At 39.5% G+C, this 15,596-nt stretch overlaps 1 long non-coding RNA gene across 1 annotated transcript in view; it reads right to left on the bottom strand.

Moving 5' to 3' along the window:
• The window catches only part of LOC138365104 (uncharacterized), a 92,889-nt gene that overhangs the window by 41,577 nt on the left and 35,716 nt on the right, over window positions 1–15,596 (bottom strand). Inside the window, exon 3 of the long non-coding RNA XR_011228645.1 lies at window positions 2,712–2,893. This is a non-coding gene — a long non-coding RNA (uncharacterized lncRNA). The remainder of the gene's footprint in view (window positions 1–2,711; window positions 2,894–15,596) is intronic.

Genomic DNA, 15,596 nt, shown 5'->3' with positions numbered 1-15,596 from the left:
TGACAGCAGGGTCTAACGTAACTCGTTCCGATTAATTGGCTGTCCGTTTAACAGCAATTAATATAATTACTCACTGAATGCGTGATGGGTCAAGTGTTTGTGTAATTAAGAGTTACGAGTCATGGTGTTCACAGATGACTTGTCTGTCGGAGAGAACTGTGTGATTTAACGTAAAACTAATTGTTGCTGACTGGTGTTGACAGTTAATTAACGTAACTGAATTCCATGACTATTAGTGTGTTGGATTATTCCTTTGTTGTTGTCATCTTTGGAAACGAAGTGGTTTAAGTAACAGATAGAGGGGGTTACCGGAGACTTGTCTCATTAATCCCCCTAGTCATTGTAATCTTATTGCAGGGTGCTGCAAAGGTTTTAATGTAATTTTGCGTCCTAAGTGAGCACGCCATTTATGAAACCTTAGCAGCAACAGACATTCCGTTGTTATACTGAGTGGCAAGGGGGGAACCTTTTGCTACACTTTGACTGTGATTAGCTTTCTTTATTGAACCACTGAAAGACATTAAGTTAACGTAAGAATTGTTGTTGTAATTGATTTAGTTCTTGTTGAATAAATTGTTTTTGAAAATAGAGCTGTCTTTATGTCAAACCTTACAATGATATTGTCTCCCAAACGTTCAGCAACCGTTCATTCGATTCTTAATGAAGACTTGCTTCTGGATTCGAACTTGATTCATAGACACACACATCAAATAAAATTTTGTGTGAGAACTCGGGACCTACCCTTAGAAATTGCATTTGCATTAGAGGAGGTCAACGACCTAGTGGATAAGGATTTCAACTTCATTGGAATCCGAGCGTTTGCTCGCGCCCATCTAGGAATTCATCATAAATTAAAAGCTGCTCCTGTGCAGTTCTTTTTGCTGAGTTCAACCTTTCAAAGTAGACTAGAAATAAGAAATCTCACATCTGCACTCTCAAGGGAATCCAGAATGGTTTCCCACGCAGCCATTCTCAAGTATTCTAGCAACCAATCTTCAAGCACTGAAGTTGCCAAAATAAAAGACATGCATGATTTGTGTCTGATCGTATCTTAGTAATATATCCTTTCTTATAACCTTTTATTTAGTTGTACATTTCAATCATGTCACCTCTTATTCTTCGCCTTTCTTTAGATTGTAAATAAAGCTTTTATTAAATTAATCTCTCTTCTTACGAAACGTTTCTAATTTATGGGACTAACTCTGTCTTCCTTCTCTAAACTAGTTAAAATGAATCTGTTCATTCTGTTGCATGGCGACCGAAGCTTAACTGCTTATTTTAAATGGGACTTAACAAAAATCAAGATAAAGATGAAGGATAATATTACTTTTTTCGAAGACGAAGGAAAGACCCAATGCACATGTAAATCTATTAATTAATATAACATCTTCGCGCACCTGGCACGCCACCACTCAACTATGCATAGTGGGTCCCAGTGTTTCAAGGGAGCACGCGTTAATTCTGAAAAGTGTATACTCTCTTCAACTTTGTCACCTTAATTCTCGTCCAACGAGATTAAAATTTGGTATCATTGTGTTCGCAATAGAATTCTCTACAGCACTAAAGGCATATAAACTCCAAAAGCCCGGCTAATTGCCCGCAGCAAACAGAGAAAGTGCGAACGAGTTACCCAGGAGCTTGCAAAAGGGATAAAATGTGTTCACTCTTTTCACTCTAGTCACCTCAATTTTTGTCCTAGGTCTTTCATTTTGGTATCAATGGGTTTGCAATAGAATTCTCTAGACGAATATTAGCATATAAAATAAAAAACCTGGTCACGCTCCAACCGTCGACGAGTTGAAGACGGGCCACGCATTAGCCGCGAGTGAGCGCCCGCACGCCTTCCAGCTACACTCCCACTTCCTGCCCACAAATGTTTAGTGTTATTGCTTGTTGCTAATCTCAATTTTCGTGTTACAGCGCTCATTTAGGTATGAAATTGTTCCTAATAGAATGCTTTAGATGGATATGTGCATATAAGGGCCAATTGAAGAACAATATTGCCAGTACAATACGCGAAAGTATGAAAAAAATAAAAAAATAAATTTGCGAATGTAACCTACATCCTTTCCCAAGGTACACAATATTCTAAACACGATTCTGAGAGTTTGGGTTTATAAATCTAGCGCAGAGCCCCTCACATCATTAGATATCATTGTGATTATGCTATCCAGGGACGTCAAAGTTTCAGAAGAACAATCAGTTATCCTGATTTCTGGGAACTGTGGGCAGGGTTCCGCGGAATCATTATCCTTACTTTGGACATTATAAGGTCTGTGTTTATGGGAATTAATGAGATTAGTTAGTTTTGCTTCCATAAAAATAATTTTACTGTTAATCGCATGTACTTTAAGAAAAGATTTATTTCCCTATTATTATCTGCTTATAAGTCAAATAAGCCTACAGTTTCCTTTATTTTCATACGATATTATAATAATATCGTTTTCGTTTTCAATTCATATTAGACGGATCCTTCCTCTTTGTGAGTGTATCTTCGTCCTTGAGCTGCTTGTCAAGGGCGCTTTCATGGCGGATCTTGTGGCCATCTTTCTTTGATCTTGTGAGTCAGCATCTTAGGCATAAATCATAATATATCACAATATCTGTCTGTATATATTGTGTAGACATTAAGATATACACGCTGACTGCTTAAATCACTGTTCCTTCTTTATATAGCTAGGATATTTGACAATTATGTGTGGATTCCTTACCTGACCCTTAATGCCAATTTCCTTGGCAATATTAGCTTGTGCCGGGCAAACGTTACGCACTGCTAACTGGTACATGTATTCTGCCTGTAGCTCTCTCGGCCCAAGCTGGAACACCAGCAACCAGATTATCCCCAGCCACGACCTCATGGCCATTGTTTTGTCAACAACACCTCGCCACGATCCTGAAAATGAATCAGGATCAAGGTTATCACCAACAATGCCCTCTTTATCTTGCTTTGTCGCCATTACCAATGTTTTTATACACAATTCCGTAATAAACATTACTCCGTTAGCTACAGTTCCCCAGGACTTTGTAGGAGCACAAGGATCCAAGTTATTACCTGTTTTAGGTTGTTTGTCTTTCATTCCCTGGAGAAGCAGAGGGCCAAGTACGTCTTGATCGACCTCAGCTCACATATGATAACGTTACAACTCAGAACCTGTAGCAATTGTTTCAGGTCAAAGAAGTTAATATTTATGAAGGATTTTGGGAAGTGGCAACAACGTGGTACTCGAGTGGTATAGGTTAAATTCTCAGGTGACTGCCAAGAAGAGGTAAGACAGCAAAGCGACACCGAGGGAATTTCAGGTAGGAGACCCAGTACTGGTATGTTCTCCAACGGTAACATGATGCTTGAGTACCAAATTTATTGGTACTTAGCCTGTGCTCAACAATGTTAATGCTACTAACTATATCTTTAGAACTCAAGACAGGAAAAAGAAGCCGATGTTGGCACACGTGAAAATGGTGAAGTTGTACATAGGACGGGACATTCGCCTACTGATGATGGTCGTGACAAGAGAACCAGACCAAGATAAGACCAAGATATTGGAGGATATTGGTAAGCAAATAGCATCGAATTCTAAGAGTCTGCAAAATCTATCAACCAATTTAACTCATGTGCCTGAGGAGCAACAGAGATCCCTCACAGAGTTAATAACAGAAAATAAGTATTTTAAAAGATGCTCCCGGTCTGATGTCCGTTTTTGAAGCACGACAATCTGGATCGACAATCTGGACTCCCTCCTTCAGGTTTATACCTGATTATAGGTTTCAGGTTCAGGATTTGTATTAGTGGTTGTTGGTTGTTGTGGTGGTTGATGGTAGGGATGATAGATGGCTGTGGTGGATGTGGTAGATGATGGATGTGGTTGATTTTATTAATGGTGGTAGATGGTGATCATTACCAATATTGGCACCACAAGTAAGCAGTTTACTTTAGGTGGTTGATGGTTGGGTTGGTTGATTTTTTTTTTTTTTTTTTTTTTGCAGGGATATTCCTGCGCGGGCCCTAAGCCTCTGGCTGGCCCACTAAGTGTTGCTTGTTTCTGTTTTATTTGGGCGGAGTATGAGTATTTATGACTCGTATGGTCGCTTCAGTAAGATTTTGCCATATGTGTTTAACAACTTCTTCTGCTCTGTTGAATCTAAGTTGAAATCTTAATGGGTTAGTAACTGTGCACTGTGTTAGATAATGTTCCAGTGGTCTGTAGGGCATTTCTCCACAGTGCTGACATGGGTTGGTTGATGATTATGATGGTTGATGATCGTGGTTGTTGAAGGTTGTGATGGTTGATGGTTGTGTTGGTTGATGATTGTGAAGGTTGATGAGTGTGATGGTTGATGGTTGTGGTTGTTGAAGGTTGTGGTGGTTGATGATTGTGATGGTTGATGATTGTTGTTGTTGATGGTTGTGGTGGTTGATGGTTATAGTGGTTGATGGTTGTGTTGGTTGATGATTGTGATGGTTGATGATTGTGAAGGTTGATGATTGTGATGGTTGATGATCGTGGTTGTTCAAGGTTGTGGTGGTTGATGATTGTGATGGTTGATGGTTGTGTTGGTTGATGATTGTGATGGTTGATGATTGTGATGGTTGATGATTGTGATGGTTGATGGTTGTGGTTGTTGAAGGTTGTGGTGGCTGATGGTTATAGTGGTTGATGATTGTGGTGGTTGATGATTGTGATGGTTAATGATTGTTGTTGTTGAAGGTTGTGGTGGTTGATGATTATAGTGGTTGATGATTGTGGTGGTGTTTGTGATGGTTGATGATTGTGATGGTTGATGATTGTTGTTGTTGAAGGTTGTGGTGGTTGTTGGTTATAGTAGTTGATGATTGTGGTGGTGTTTGTGATGGTTGATGATTGTGATGTTTGATTGTTGTGGTAGATGATGGATGTGGTGGGTGATGGATGTGGTGGACATTATTAGTGGTTGTTGATGGTTGTAGTGGTTGATAGTTGTGTTGGTTGATGATTGTGATGGTTGATTATTGTGATAGTTGATGATTGGGTGATTGATGGTTATGGTGGTTCATGGCTGTGGTGGATGATAGTTGTGGTGGATGATGGCTGTTCTGGATGATTGTAGTGGTGGTTAATGGATGTTGTGGTTGAAGGTAGTGGTGTTTGATGGTTGTTGTTGTAGTGTAGGGTGGTAGTGTTGTGTGGTTTTGTGGTGTCTTTGTGTGATGTGGGGGTGAAAGTGTGGTGTGGTAATGGTGGTTCAGTTGTTTACTGTATTGGTGATGGTTTGGTTGTGTGGTGTAGTTGTGGTAGTATGGTAGTGATGATGAGGTTATGGTGGTGTACTAGTGGTGGTGTGGTAGAGATGGTGTGGTGAAGTGTGGTAGAGATGGTGTGGGGAAGTGTGGTAGAGAGTGGTGGTGTGGTAGATATGGTGTGGGGAAGTGTGGCAGAGAGTGGTGGTGGTGGTGTGGTGTTGGTATTGTGTGGTGGTGGTGTGGTTGTAGTAGTGGTAGTGTGTGGTGGTGGTTTGGTAGTATGCGGTGGTAGTGTATTGTTGAGTGGTAGTGGTTGTTGGTGGTATTAGCATTTGGTGATGGTTGTTAGAGGTAGTAGGTGTTGATTGTAAGTGGTAGTGGTTGTTGATTGGTAGTGGTTCTTGGTAGTTGTGATTGTTGGTGGTAGTGGTCGTTGGTGGTAGTGGTCGTTGGTGGAAGGGGTTGTTGGTGGTAGTGATCGTTGGTGGAAGGGGTTGTTTGTGGTAGTGGTCGTTGGTGGAAGGGGTCGTTGGTGGTAGTGGTCGTTGGTGGAAGGGGTCGTTGGTGGTAGTGGTCGTTGGTGGAAGGGGTTGTTGGTGGTAGTGGTCGTTGGTGGAAGGGGGTTGTTGGTGGTAGTGGTCGTTGGTGGAAGGGGTCGTTGGTGGTAGTGGTCGTTGGTGAAAGGGGTTGTTGGTGGTGGTGGTCGTTGGTGGAAGGGGTTGTTGGTGGAAGGGGTCGTTGGTGGTAGTCGTCGTTGGTGGAATGGGTCGTTGGTGGTAGTGGTCGTTGGTGGAAGGGGTTGTTGGTGGTAGTGGTCGTTGGTGGAAGGGGTCGTTGGTGGAAGGGGTCGTTGGTGGTAGTGGTCGTTGGTGGAAGGGGTTGTTGGTGGTAGTGGTCGTTGGTGGTAGTGGTCGTTGGTGGAAGGGGTTGTTGGTGGTAGTGGTCGTTGGTGGTAGTGGTCGTTGGTGGTAGTGGTCGTTGGTGGAAGGGGTTGTTGGTGGTAGTGGTCGTTGGTGGTAGTGGTCGTTGGTGGAAGGGGTTGTTGGTGGTAGTGGTCGTTGGTGGTAGTGGTCGTTGGTGGAAGGGGTTGTTGGTGGTCGTTGGTGGTAGTGGTCGTTGGTGGAAGGGGTCGTTGGTGGTAGTGGTCGTTGGTGGTAGTGGTCGTTGGTGAAAGGGGTTGTTGGTGGTAGTGGTCGTTGGTGGAAGGGGTTGTTGGTGGTAGTGGTCGTTGGTAGAAGGGGTTGTTGGTGGTAGTGGTCGTTGGTGGAAGGGGTCGTTGGTGGAAGGGGTCGTTGGTGGTAGTGGTCGTTGGTGGAAGGGGTTGTTGGTGGTAGTGGGTGTTGGTGGAAGGGGTTATTGGTGGTAGTGGTCGTTGGTGGTAGTGGTCGTTGGTGGAAGGGGTTGTTGGTGGTAGTGGTCGTTGATGGTAGTGGTCGTTGGTGGTAGTGGTCGTTGGTGGAAGGGGTTGTTGGTGCTAGTGGTCGTTGGTGGTAGTGGTCGTTGGTGGAAGGGGTTGTTGGTGGTAGTGGTCGTTGGTGGTAGTGGTCGTTGGTGGAAGGGGTTGTTGGTGGTAGTGGTCGTTGGTGGTAGTGGTCGTTGGTGGTAGTGGTCGTTGGTGGTAGTGGTCGTTGGTGGTAGTGGTCGTTGGTGGAAGGGAGTAGTGAAGTTGAGGACTACGACCGCGCGCGCGGCACCTGCCAGGTGGCAGTCACCTTCAGGTGAGTGCCACCCGACAGGTGCCGCGCGCGTCGTCGTAGTCCTCAGGGGTTTTGGGGAATTTCCTGGAAGTTTTGGCGCGTTTCGGACGCGTGTGAGCGTCCGGTGTTTGGGTATGTGGACAGGAAAGAGGGGAGGTCATGTTGGGCAGCTGACAGGTGGCGCGCGTCGCTCCCGTGCGTTTGGCTACGGTTCGCGACTCTCTATCTCTCTGTCTCTGTCTCTCTCTCTATCTCTCTCTCTATCTGTCTCTGTCTCTGTCTCTGTCTCTCTCTATCTCTCTCTCTCTCTGTCTCTCTCTCTCTCTCTGTCTCTCTCTCTCTCTCTCTATCTCTCACTCTGTCTCTGTCTCTGTCTCTCTCTCTCTCTCTCTATCTCTCTCTCTCTCTCTCTCTCTCTCTCTCCAGATCATTTAATAGTTGGGGAAAGTAACATCATTTTCCTTTCTCCTGCTGCCGCTGTTCACATATCTTTCTCCATTTCACTTAGACTGTCAGCCCATCAGAGGATGACCATCATGTCAATTTTCAAGCCCGCCTTCACTCTCACCCTTACATCCTTGTAAGGTAACACGACCAATATGCTAACTTCGTTCTTTACCCAATGTCATTAATGTAACGTGGAGAATATACCAACTTCGTTCGTTCTTTGCCCAAATAACATTTTAAGAGTAACGATCTGTCTCTCTGTCTCTGTCTCTGTCTCGGTCTCTGTCTCTCTCTCTTTCTCACTCTCTCTGTCTGTCTCTGTCTCTGTCTCTCTCTGTCTCTCTCTCTATGTCTCTCTGTCTCTCTCTGTCTCTGTCTCTGTGCCTCTCTCTCTGTCTCTGTCTCTGTCTCTCTGTCTCTGTCTCTGTCTCTCTCTCTCTCTCTCTCTCTCTCTCTCTCTCTCTCTCTCTCTCTCTCTCTCTCTCTCTCTCTCTCTCTCTCTCTCTCTCTCTCTCTATCTCTCTCTGTCTCTCTCTCTCTCTGTCTCTCTCTCTCTCTCTCTATCTCTCACTCTGTCTCTGTCTCTGTCTCTGTCTCTCTCCCTCTCTAAAGTCCACCACACGACACTTCACTTAGTAAACTCAGTCAAAGTCAGTAGGTTAGCGTTTACTAAAAGAGAGAAACATTTCACATCGTCACGGAGACGCGATCTCTACCTACAAATTGTTCTTGTTAACTGTGATCAATGAAATGTATGCATGTTTACTCAATCTCCATCACCTCTCCGTCCTACATCCATCCATTACAGCTGTGCGGGGCTATCTTGTCAAGGTCTCACCTTCGCGGCGGATTGAGGCGTACTGAGATAGTCAATGTAAAGGGATGACCCTTACCCTCCCCCCGTCCACCCCCACTTACCCTAACCCCTACCACCCCCTCCATGGCCGAACCATCACTGCCCCCTTCCCAGACCGGATGTTCAACTAAGCTTTAGTATCACCATTCTTTGCTGAAATAGCATTTTTTTAAAGATTATCCAGTCATAAGCTGGTCTTCAGTCTTATTATTATAACAAATCATAATTTGCTCTCTCCGTCTCTCTGTCTCTCAGTCTCTCTCTCTCTCTCTCTCTCTCTCTCTCTCTCTCTCTCTCTCTCTCTCTCTCTCTCTCTCTCTCTCTCTCTCTCTCTCTCTCTCTCTCTCCAGATCATTTAGTAGTTGGGGAAAGTAACATCATTTCCTTTCTCCGGATGCTGCTGTTCACGTATCTTTCTCCATCAAGGCTGTCTCTCTTAAGACCTATGTCATCCAATGTAAACACCAATCGATGAGAATAAGACCGGTGAGTCAATAGTGAAATAGGTGTGGGTTAAGTCTGTTTTTTCAGTTCTTGTAACACAGTCAATGTAGCGTAATGGGAAACCAGTCTTTCTACTGCCTACATAAATAGCGTTTGAAAATGTATGCAAGTCTAGACAAACTCCTATAGCCCTTACATTCTAACACAAATAAAATATTAGCACACGATTGCATCGCATTATATCATCATTAAGTAACGTAGAGATCAACTTTCTGGCTGTTGTCCGAATATCATTATTGAAATGTGAACTCATTTAGCCAAACACAATATCTCCATTACATCTCATAGCATATGAATATTACGGTATACCAGTTTTAACCCTCTATAACACAATTTAACGTAACGTAACGTAACGTAACGCAAATCAACTTTCTACAGACCAAATATCGTTTTTAAATGAAAGTATGACTTAGTCCATCTTCATTACATCTCTCACCATATAAAATATTGGCGTCTACCCCTTTTAGCCCTCTGTAACACAATGTAACGTAACGTAACGTAACGCAATCAACTTTTGCAGCCCAAAATGACATTTTTAAATAAAAGTATGACTTAGTCCATCTTCGTTACATCTCTCACCATATAGACATATGGTGTTAGCATAATGTGAAAAAAATAGTTGATTTCAATTCTTAGCTTGTTCTTCACATGTTCAGTGTTCATTCTTGTATTCCCTATGTTCCTTATCATGTTTCCATATTCTCTATAAGTTCATATTCCCTGCATGCTCACTCTATTCATCAACTTTTTCTTACATGTTTTCTGCGTTCACCGTATGTTCACTGTGTTCATTCCATGTTCTACAAATGTTCACAGCATGTTCAGTTCAATTCTTTTCACCTGTTTTTCTCATTTTTTTCTGTTTTCTACCATTTTCCCCGTATGTTCACTATGTTCTTTGTCAGGTTTTCATGTACATCATATGTTCTCTGTATAACTTTTATACTCATTATTCATGTTCTCAATGTTCTTAGCTTGTTCTTCACATGTTCAGTGTTCATTCTTGTATTCCCTATGTTCCTTATCATGTTTTCATATTCTCTATAAGTTCATACTCCCTGCATGCTCACTCTATTCATCAACTTTTTCTTACATGTTTTCTGTGTTCACCGTATGTTCACTGTGTTCATTCCCCTACGTAACCTCAATTTTTTTTGTTCTTTGTTTCTTTAAACCAATTTGTTTCTTCCATTCACTAACTAGTTCTTTGTCAAATAATATTATACGGCAATACAGTCCCCTCAACAATTTTAGTCACTCAGTTTTTATTTACAAAACTGTGTCAAAGTAATTCTCGTCATCGTCAGCTTAATAGTTCTACCAACCCATTCTTAAACAAATCTACACTTTATTCAGTTCCAAATTTACAAAGACAAACCTTTTCTTGTAACTTCTTAACTAAAAATCTTTCGCCAATCAACTAAAACATAGTCACTTTCCTCATTTCTCAACTAAACTTATTATCCAATCAACCAAAAATAGTCAAAGGAATCTTTCCAACCCTGTTCATAACTAAACTTATTCCCTAGTCATCAGAAAAATATCCATGTTCTTCATGTTTCATTGTCATTTCATAACTAAAATTATCCATCAATCAACAGAAAAAGTCATATTCATCATCATTGTTCCTAACTAAAATTATGTTTTGGCAAGTAAGAAAAATAACCAAAGATATCTTTCATCGCTGTTCTTAACGGACATTATACTTTGGGGAGCACAAAATAGTCTCCCTCATCATGTTTGTCTTTTCCTTAACTACAAGTATTCATCAGTCAAATAAAAATAGCTACTTCATCATGTTTCCCTGTCATTTCTTAACTGAAATGTCACTTGTCTCATCTGAAATAGACATGTATAACCTCTTTCCATCACTGTTCTTAACTAAAGTAGCCTTTCACTTTGCTAAAATAGTCATATTCATCATTGTTCCTAACTAAATTATATGTCGTTAAGTAAGAAATATAGTCAAAGACACTCTTCGAGTCATCAAGGACTTACTCAAAGACATCAAAGTTACTCTTGTTGTTCTCAGAAGTCATTCTCAAAGTCATCACCGATTTTCTCAGAGTCACCAAAGTTATTCTCTGAGTTAACAAAATACTACTCATGTTCTCAGAAGTCATTCTCAAAGTCCTCACTGATTTTCTCAGAGACAGCAAAGTTATGCTCGGAGTCACCTTCGTTCTTCAGAGAAACTTTCCAAAACATCTTTGTTCATCAAAGTTATTCTCGGAGTCATCAAAGGTATTCTCTAACTCACTTTTGGTCATTAAAGTTAATTTCTATGTTATAAAAGTTTGTCTCAGAGACATCTAAGTTCATCTTAGAGTCATCAAATGTAATCTCTAACTCACTTTTGTTCATCAAAGTTGATCTCAGAGTTAACAAAGGTGATCTCTAACTCACTCTCGTTCATCAAAGTTGTTTCAAAGACATCGAAGTTAATCTCAGAGTTATCCAAAGATATTCTCATGTCCACAAAGTTATTCCAAGAGACGTCAAAGTCAATCTCAGACATCTTCGTTCATAAAAGTTATTCTCAGAGACAACTAAAGTTATTCTCTAAGAGCTATCAAAAGTTATTCTCAGTCAAGATATGTTATTCTCTAAGTACCCTTCCGTTCATCAAAGACATTCTCTAAGCTCTCAAAGTTATTCTCTAAGACAACAAAGTCATTCTCAGTCATCAAAAGTTATTCTCAGACTCACCTTCGTTATTCAAAGAAGCCTTCCGAGACATCCTCGTTCAACAAAACCAACCTCAGAGCCATCAAAAAGTTAAATACAGTCATCAAAGTTATTCTCTAAGTAACTTTTCGTTCATCAGAGAAGCTTTCTAAGACATCTTTGTTCATCAAAGTTGATCTCTAAGACATCAATGTTGTTCTCTAAGACATCAATGTTGTTCTCTAAATCATAAAGTTAATCTCTAAGACATCAATGTTGTTCTCTAAATCATAAAAGTTAATCTCTAAGGCACCTTCGTCTACTAGAGAAACTTTCCAATCCATCTTCGTTGATCAAAGTTATTCTCAGAATCATCAAAGAGATCTCTAATTCACTTTCGTTCACCAAAAGTTGTTCTCTAAGACACATTCGTTCATCAAAGAAACTCTCCGTCCATCATGTTATTCTTCAAGTCATCTTCAGTCATAAAATTTCTCTCCAAAATGTAACTAGTTCAGCTTTTCATACCAAACCCGCGCTTCTGTTAAATATATTTTCTTAGTCACTTTACCCTAAAACTGTTCTCAGAACTACACTGTCCAAATCCTACGTAACCTATCCTCTCCACCCAATGTTACTTAGTTAGCGCAACGTTCCTAAACCTGACTTTACCTATCCTAACTTAACTTACCTTACCTTTACCTATCGTACCTAACTTAACCTGCATAACATAACTTTACCTATCCTAACAGGACTTACCTTACATTACTTATCTTACTTAACTTAACCTACACAACCTAACTTACATAACTTATCTTACATATCCTAAAGTAACCTAACTTGCTTTAACTAACTTAATCTACATTCCCAAACTGCTGTATCCTAACTTATCTAGTCCAAACCAGCCATGATCTAACTTACATAATTATTCCTGCTTGTCTTTGTGTTTCGTCAATCATTGTCTCATATTCATTTACTCATTTCAAGGGTTAATTTCTCAAATGGACATTTTTGCATTTCAAGTGTTATTTGTTCAAGATTGAGTGTTTAACCATTTCAAAGGATTTTTGGTATATATGGGAATTTACTCGTTTCAAGGGCAAATTTCTCAGGGCAAATTTCTCAAATGGTCATTTTTGCAGATCAAGGGTTATTTGTTAAAGTTCATCAAGTTGCTCATAAGTTGTATTTATTATGTTTGTTATTATTTATTTATTCGTATTCCCCAACCTTTTAACCTAACCTTTCAGATGTAGTTTATGGTGTTTTTGACAGATTTGTTGAATATATTATCCTTTTCCTATCCTTTCAGATGTAGTTTTGTTTCTCCTTTGTATATTTTTACCCAAACCCACCATCCCACTTAACCTTCTTTCTCAAATTCAAGTCTAGTGCTCCCATGCTCTTCCTCCCCCCTCTCTCTTACTCTTTTCTCCTCGTTTCATGCTCTCACTCACTTGCTCTCTTGTTTTTCTTAGTAGATCTGATTCTTTACTATTGTAATTTTTATTATTACTAAGATAAAGAATGAACTTATATGTGAAAACAAAGTAAAGAAGGAAAGATGCAAGTGAGTGAGAGCATGAAACGAGGAGAAAAGAGTAAGAGAGAGGGGGGAGGAAGAGCATGGGAGCACTAGACTTGAATTTGAGAAAGAAGGTTAAGTGGGATGGTGGGTTTGGGTAAAAATATACAAAGGAGAAACAAAACTACATCTGAAAGGATAGGAAAAGGATAATATATTCAACAAATCTGTCAAAAACACCATAAACTACATCTGAAAGGTTAGGTTAAAAGGTTGGGGAATACGAATAAATAAATAATAACAAACATAATAAATACAACTTATGAGCAACTTGATGAACTTTAACAAATAACCCTTGATCTGCAAAAATGACCATTTGAGAAATTTGCCCTGAGAAATTTGCCCTTGAAACGAGTAAATTCCCATATATACCAAAAATCCTTTGAAATGGTTAAACACTCAATCTTGAACAAATAACACTTGAAATGCAAAAATGTCCATTTGAGAAATTAACCCTTGAAATGAGTAAATGAATATGAGACAATGATTGACGAAACACAAAGACAAGCAGGAATAATTATGTAAGTTAGATCATGGCTGGTTTGGACTAGATAAGTTAGGATACAGCAGTTTGGGAATGTAGATTAAGTTAGTTAAAGCAAGTTAGGTTACTTTAGGATATGTAAGATAAGTTATGTAAGTTAGGTTGTGTAGGTTAAGTTAAGTAAGATAAGTAATGTAAGGTAAGTCCTGTTAGGATAGGTAAAGTTATGTTATGCAGGTTAAGTTAGGTACGATAGGTAAAGGTAAGGTAAGTTAAGTTAGGATAGGTAAAGTCAGGTTTAGGAACGTTGCGCTAACTAAGTAACATTGGGTGGAGAGGATAGGTTACGTAGGATTTGGACAGTGTAGTTCTGAGAACAGTTTTAGGGTAAAGTGACTAAGAAAATATATTTAACAGAAGCGCGGGTTTGGTATGAAAAGCTGAACTAGTTACATTTTGGAGAGAAATTTTATGACTGAAGATGACTTGAAGAATAACATGATGGACGGAGAGTTTCTTTGATGAACGAATGTGTCTTAGAGAACAACTTTTGGTGAACGAAAGTGAATTAGAGATCTCTTTGATGATTCTGAGAATAACTTTGATCAACGAAGATGGATTGGAAAGTTTCTCTAGTAGACGAAGGTGCCTTAGAGATTAACTTTTATGATTTAGAGAACAACATTGATGTCTTAGAGATTAACTTTATGATTTAGAGAACAACATTGATGTCTTAGAGAACAACATTGATGTCTTAGAGATCAACTTTGATGAACAAAGATGTCTTAGAAAGCTTCTCTGATGAACGAAAAGTTACTTAGAGAATAACTTTGATGACTGTATTTAACTTTTTGATGGCTCTGAGGTTGGTTTTGTTGAACGAGGATGTCTCGGAAGGCTTCTTTGAATAACGAAGGTGAGTCTGAGAATAACTTTTGATGACTGAGAATGACTTTGTTGTCTTAGAGAATAACTTTGAGAGCTTAGAGAATGTCTTTGATGAACGGAAGGGTACTTAGAGAATAACATATCTTGACTGAGAATAACTTTTGATAGCTCTTAGAGAATAACTTTAGTTGTCTCTGAGAATAACTTTTATGAACGAAGATGTCTGAGATTGACTTTGACGTCTCTTGGAATAACTTTGTGGACATGAGAATATCTTTGGATAACTCTGAGATTAACTTCGATGTCTTTGAAACAACTTTGATGAACGAGAGTGAGTTAGAGATCACCTTTGTTAACTCTGAGATCAACTTTGATGAACAAAAGTGAGTTAGAGATTACATTTGATGACTCTAAGATGAACTTAGATGTCTCTGAGACAAACTTTTATAACATAGAAATTAACTTTAATGACCAAAAGTGAGTTAGAGAATACCTTTGATGACTCCGAGAATAACTTTGATGAACAAAGATGTTTTGGAAAGTTTCTCTGAAGAACGAAGGTGACTCCGAGCATAACTTTGCTGTCTCTGAGAAAATCAGTGAGGACTTTGAGAATGACTTCTGAGAACATGAGTAGTATTTTGTTAACTCAGAGAATAACTTTGGTGACTCTGAGAAAATCGGTGATGACTTTGAGAATGACTTCTGAGAACAACAAGAGTAACTTTGATGTCTTTGAGTAAGTCCTTGATGACTCGAAGAGTGTCTTTGACTATATTTCTTACTTAACGACATATAATTTAGTTAGGAACAATGATGAATATGACTATTTTAGCAAAGTGAAAGGCTACTTTAGTTAAGAACAGTGATGGAAAGAGGTTATACATGTCTATTTCAGATGAGACAAGTGACATTTCAGTTAAGAAATGACAGGGAAACATGATGAAGTAGCTATTTTTATTTGACTGATGAATACTTGTAGTTAAGGAAAAGACAAACATGATGAGGGAGACTATTTTGTGCTCCCCAAAGTATAATGTCCGTTAAGAACAGCGATGAAAGATATCTTTGGTTATTTTTCTTACTTGCCAAAACATAATTTTAGTTAGAACAATGATGATGAATATGACTTTTTCTGTTGATTGATGGATAATTTTAGTTATGAAATGACAATGAAACATGAAGAACATGGATATTTTTCTGATGACTAGGGAATAAGTTTAGTTATGAACAGGGTTGGAAAGATTCCT

The sequence above is a fragment of the Procambarus clarkii genome, chromosome 15 (assembly GCF_040958095.1).
Source record: "Procambarus clarkii isolate CNS0578487 chromosome 15, FALCON_Pclarkii_2.0, whole genome shotgun sequence".
Classification (NCBI taxonomy): domain Eukaryota; kingdom Metazoa; phylum Arthropoda; class Malacostraca; order Decapoda; family Cambaridae; genus Procambarus; species Procambarus clarkii.
Note: the sequence above shows the minus strand (reverse complement) of the source record. Positions and strands in the feature narration are given on the sequence as shown.